General features: G+C 29.8%; 1 long non-coding RNA gene across 2 annotated transcripts; it reads right to left on the reverse strand.

Moving 5' to 3' along the window:
- Positions 1-35: 35 nt before the first annotated feature.
- On the reverse strand, positions 36-2,638 carry LOC126723014 (uncharacterized). Of its 2 annotated transcripts, none has more exons than XR_007654098.1 (4): positions 2,373-2,638; positions 2,123-2,218; positions 1,683-1,749; positions 36-286 (listed from the first exon to the last, which is right to left on the reverse strand). It is a non-coding gene; the product is annotated as an uncharacterized LOC126723014 (long non-coding RNA). The 2 variants fall into 2 exon arrangements; XR_007654099.1 differs by having other exon boundaries at positions 2,123-2,249.
- Between the last annotated feature and the right edge of the window lie 3,677 nt (positions 2,639-6,315).

The raw sequence follows: 6,315 nt of genomic DNA on the forward strand, positions 1-6,315 counted from the left end.
TCTTGATATGAAACATTAATTTACATAATAAAAAATAGAAATCAAACATAAGTTTAAAATAAAATGAAGAATTAAATCTTTAACATCCTCAATTATCCATAAAATGTATGAAACACAAATTTAAAGAACTACTTAATCAATATTTAAAATAAATCGAAAGACAACTTTAAAGTGTTTTTTTGTATTTTCTTCCTTTGTTGCTTCGTAGTAGACACTGAATATGTCCTTTGGTTTTCCTTGAGTACAAATGTTAGTGTGAGTTGCACATTGCTTTTGAATTCTATACCTGATAAGAGAAATGACATATATAATGTTAATATCATATTAGTTATTGTGTATTTTAATATTAAAAGTAAACATTTTATTTTGTGTACCCCTTGGGATTGGGAAGGATGCCTTTTTGTTGCAATTGTCGCACCATAAAAATTCATCTCTTGATTTCACCTTTTTACGACATACTTCGCAACAGATAAAATACCACCCAAAATTATCTATCTTAATGTTTGTAATCTTTCCCTAACAGGTAAAGATAGTTTCCTAGAAATTGAATTTGATATCAATCAATTCATAATTTTATAGTTAAATTTTGTATAAATTTGTCCATACACTTCCTAAGCAAGGAGGGTATGGACAATGCACAGAACACATGACATTACAGCTTCAATATTTATAGATTCAATTTATTTACAAAGGATCCATTGTCTCTTGAAGGCTTGAAGTGCTAGATAGAAGTTAGGTTAGCTACCTCTCATTTTATTCTAAGATTTTCGTAGGACATTTATGGCATGCAACAAAGGGCTCATGCAACTACAGCAAGATTTGAAACACATTGAATTTAGATCAAATATTCATACTTATAACAGTAGAATAATAACGGTCTGTCAGCCATCAATATCACAAAGTTTGTGCTAGATATTTAGTTAGATTTCCCAGCAAATAGAAATGAAGGACAATATGTTTGAAACAGGGCATTTCCATCACAATTAGAAACCTAAAATAAACTTAAAATCTCAGGTAACCAACACCCAATCGTGCATAAATTACAATAAGAATTCAGACATTGGCAGCCATACATGAACCCAAATAAGAATTCACAAAATTAAATCCAATAACCCAATTATTGGAAGCACCTGTCCAGAGCTACACACCGTAGTTATAATGATATCACGAATGTGCAAAGTCTAAATTACCAGAGACAGCCGGGTATATTATATGTAAAACGGTACTTGTGTTCTGATATTTTCATACCCTAACACTATTTACTACTAATATTTTATATGGCAAATACTTCTGATATAAAATAAACTTCAAAATCCAAATAGAGCCACAGTATTGCATATACAGTTTAGATTAAACTTAATAAACCAATAATGATATAAAAAAGACTCCCACAGATACACATAGTCTACTCCAACCCTACCCCAAACAAAAAATCTACAGAGAATTCAATAATCAAATAGAAAATAACAAACTGAATCTGAGTTTCCAGTCAGTTATACAACTTCTTATTTGGATGCTTACATAATAATTCAACCCAAACACTTTGTATTTCAAACAATATCTTATAGGAATTAAGAAACTCCAACCAAGGCTACTAATAATAATAAAAAAATAAAGAAAAGTTCAAATCTCCAATCAAATAGAAAAAGGAATTAAAATACTAAATAAGAAAATGTGAGAACCTGAGAGGAGGAGGATATAGCAGCATTGAAGTTTTATAGGTCAAACCACATACTAAGTAACCCCTTCCTGAAATTTGATATATATTAGAACCACACACAAAGCCAAACTACAGGTTTACAAATATCCTCATACTCAACTGCTTTAAATTTCAAATTCACAAATAATAATAAAAATTTCCAACCAAATTCAAAATTATAAACTACAAAATACAATCAATTCTAGAATACAAACCAAATTAAGAATTAATTATAAAGCAAGAAATAAAAATTTCATCAACACATTTTTAATTCCCTATTTCTCTATAATGAAGAGGCAGAAGGCTGGCATTTTAGGTAGCCAAATAATTATTCAATCAAACAGATGATTAAGTTGAGGTAAATCGGATATGGTAAAAAAACCTAAATAGCAAATAAAGCAGAACTTGAAGATAAGGCAAAACCTGTATGATTGTTGTCAGATTTTGAGGGTTGGGAGGCTCTTCAATACTATCTCCACTACAAAACCCATTCATATCCACAATATTTTCTTACAAAACCTGTAGAAATTGATTTTCTATTAGTGTTTCCCTGACTCCAACAAAAAAAGAATAGAGAGGAAAAAAGGGTTAGGAATTGAAATTCCTAAATTGACAGAAAACCTAATTGAAGACAGTAGGAAAAGAGATTAGTCATAGATTAATTGAGAAATACCTAGAGAGAATGATCTGATATGGCGGCCAAGTCGAAGATTGAAAACGTTGGCACCCATGGTCGAGCTTGGTTCTGCGTTTGAGAGAGGAACACCCATGGTCGTGCTTGGGTCAGCGTTGTTTTGCTTGATTTGTTGTTTCTTTGTTGATTCTTTAGTCTGCTAGCAAAATATTTTTTTGAGGAGTTTTAACGAGTTTGCTTTTGGGGAAGAAAGAGAGGTTTTTTAATTAGGTTTGTTTCAGGAATTTTATCGGGTTGCTTTTGGGGAAGAAAGATACGTTTTTTAATATATCTAATATATATCAAATTGAAGCTACGGTATATATCAAGTTGAAGAAGCTATGGCCCACTATTAGATCATTATCATGGCCTGATCAACTTGAAGCTATGGCCCACTATTAGATGATTAATAGTTTATTAATTATTTTTTTATTAAAAAATATAAATAAAAAATGCTGATGTGGAAAATTGTGGAGAGAGCAAGACTTCGGTTTTATATATATATATAGATGATCAACTTAAACCTTATTGAGTTTGAGATACGGTCCAAAAGATTCAAATCTGGCCTTATTTCTTATTCCAATAAGAAGGTATTTCAAATATGGCCTAATATAAAAATAATAATAATAATAATAAACAAAAAATACCAATAAAGTTTAGCCTAGGTCCAGTGCACTAGAGCACCGGATAAAAGTCTTTGTCTATAATACAATACAAACACGTGTCTAACTCAATTCTAGATCCTTGAGAGAATTTTTTATAGTGGTTTATATTTGTTTATTGATAAACAAATTTATCTGTAAGAAATCATAGATTATGAAAAATGACTATTGAAAATGGAACTTTACCATTGTAATCATAATATAGTTTAACATTTTTTTATCTAGAAAATAGTTTAACATTTAGATTATAAAATTTTGTTAAATATTTATAAATTACACCATTAGCTTGTAAGGACCAAAATATCAACACCTTGCTAACTCATTTATAGAGTGGTTATTGGTGTTCTTACTATTTTAATTTATACTACAACTATGGAACGAGCATTTCCAGTCATATATATTGTCAAAACTAGGTTTTCCAACAAAATAGAAAATAATTTTTAACAAAATCTTTGACTTAGTGAATTAAAAAGAATATTACTACGAAGTTAAGTACAAAATCAATCATAAATAATTTTTGGAATTCAATTTATATATATATATATATATTATAGATGAGCAAATTGAAATATATTTAAAAAGGTAATTTTGTGTCTTTTGATTTATATATTGCTAATATTGAAAATGGGCCAATTTGATCTTTTATGTATTTATTTATTTTGACTTTCAGTATATTATTTTTATTCTTGATAGAAAAAAAAAATTATTCATGTTTTGTTTATGAGAATACGAGAAGTGAATGGTCATCTCTTATCCTTCTTTGGATGTCTAAAGATTAAGATGGAAAGGTGAAAGAATGATAAGAGGACATCATATAAATTGGTAATTATGGAATAAGATCCTCTCTAATTGAATCCATCAATTCACTCCAATTTTTATTTGGATCTAAGATACTTGACATTTAAAAATCAAATTTATACTATATGTCCCACATATGACTAAAAATGGGAGAGAATTGGAGGAAATCATTTTCTGGAAATTACCTCTTATTTGTTCAATTCAAAGAAATGGATATATAAACTAAAATTTATTTTAAAAAATGTTCAATAATTTTCTTTTCTTGATTATGATGTAGAAAGATTGTAAGAGTTTGTGTCAAAAAAGAAAAGAAATGCCAATAATACGACTATGTCCCAAACTTAAACAAAAATTCTGGTACTTTTAAAAGACTATGGTTTCGATACATGTAGCCACGTAGGCAAGATTTAAGAGACATTTGGGAAAGTCGCCCTAGAAAAGAATAGCTTGAAAATTGAGTGGCATGAAAATGAGAAAGGAATAACTTTTTTGTTTTTTAAAAAAAAAAAGAGAATTTCAACAGATGGCATCCACTCTTGATGGTAGCTCTTTATCATCAGACCAAGACACCAATCGGTTTTTTGGTGTTAGCGGGAATTGAACCCCATATCTTTTATTCAACCATCAGAAGACTTTACTAATTGAACAAACTGGAATCCACAAACGAAGTTTTTTCTTTCTAACTTGAGAGTTGAGGCTAAGAATTTACTTTAAAAAGTGCACTATTTAATAACCAATAACAAATCTTAACCTACCTGCAATATTGATCCTAAAAGCTGATTGTACAAATGTGAATTGTGTTACAGCAAAGAAATAAAAAATTAAATTTGCATTTTACTTTAAAGAAAAAATCTTTAAAAATGAAAATTAAATGTCACATATATATTGTCACAGCAGTGAGTTTTTTTTTTTTTTTTTTCATTCAATGATAAATCATTTAAAAGCTCAATAGTAAAACTATTATTGCTTGTTTAGATCCCTAATTTTAAACTTACAACTAAATTTCTTTTACTCTACTTAACTAAGTGCAGACAAGAGTAAATGAAACACAATAAATCAGAACTACTCTAGTGCATAAACATAAGCATTAAACAATAAATGTAAAGCACAAAGAGTAAGGGAAGAGAGATGCAAACACTAACATCGAGACATGTTATAGATGAGGAAACCGAAGTATTTAGCAAAAATCCTCTCTGTAACCCTCCAAGCCAAAATGATCCACTAGTGAATAAATTTGGAGTACAAGAATATCAAAAAGACCCTCCAAGCATAATCTACCCAATGTACTTAAACCCTCCAAGTTCCAGTTCCAAATAGATTTCACCAAATCTTGTCTTAACTAGTTATCCAAATCCCGCAATTAGCTTCAAATTGCATCTGCCAATTAATGGCCTTTTCCAATGCCTCTCACACGCACCAAAACTTCTCTCAACACTCAGATTGGGTAAGGTAAGCGTTTGGGTTAAGAACCTCTCAAGGATTTGTAATTGGAGAGGTAGAAGTAGGGAAAAATTAAGAGAAATTGTGTAGATGATTCTGGGTTCACAATCTCTAACTCTCAAGTGTATTGCTAGGGTTTTCTCTTTGAAAGTCTCCTAAAAATTTTGTGGGTAATATGGGCTTATATAGTGTAGGTAAAGAAATGAGGAAAGCACATTTTAAAATCATCCAGATAAAGAGTTTCACAGGTCACTCATGGGATGCCCAAGTCATGAAGTGACTTGTGAAATATAGCTTGACAAAAGACTGTTCACATTCCAGCATGTGCTTCTCATGTGGCCTTTTGTAGGTTGTCCATTTGTGAGCCAATCACGAGCAAGTTGCGAACTTCACAATTCTTCAACAAATTCTCACACTTAACCCTCACATTAAATCCCACAAACATACAGGGAAATGATTGAACAAAATACAATCAAATTTAACACAAAATTAAAGCTAAGAAATTATAGTTGAAAATCACAACTTTACATCATTAAATCCATATTCCATGCAATCACTTATGTTATAATACTCTTATGTGATAAATTTAGAGAAAAAAATAGGGACTATTGCCTCCGATATATTTGAGTATTGCTGCCATTTTATTGTAAAAAGAAAATAGTTTTCTAGATAATGTACTTGAGAAAATATACATGACATTTTGCTGGAAATCAAAGTCAATTTACGAACTTATTACTTACCAATCAGACAAAAAATAAAAGAATATAATTGAAAAAAACTTACTAAGGTTCATTTAACTGTTGAAAAGTGTAATTTTGTATAGATTCAACATGAGAGCATGGCAAGCTAAAAGAAGAAAAAAACTGTATCAGGCAATGAGACTTTGAGAATTGACATCATAAAGAATCATAGGATACTGTATACAAATATGTTAAGTTATGGTTTTTCACATAACATTTATGTTGGCTTCATTCCATGAAAAAAGATGTTGTAATTGTATTAATTTATTTCCTTGTATTTTATGGGATTTATTGTAATGGGTT

The sequence above is a fragment of the Quercus robur genome, chromosome 4 (genome assembly GCF_932294415.1).
Source record: "Quercus robur chromosome 4, dhQueRobu3.1, whole genome shotgun sequence".
NCBI lineage: Eukaryota > Viridiplantae > Streptophyta > Magnoliopsida > Fagales > Fagaceae > Quercus > Quercus robur.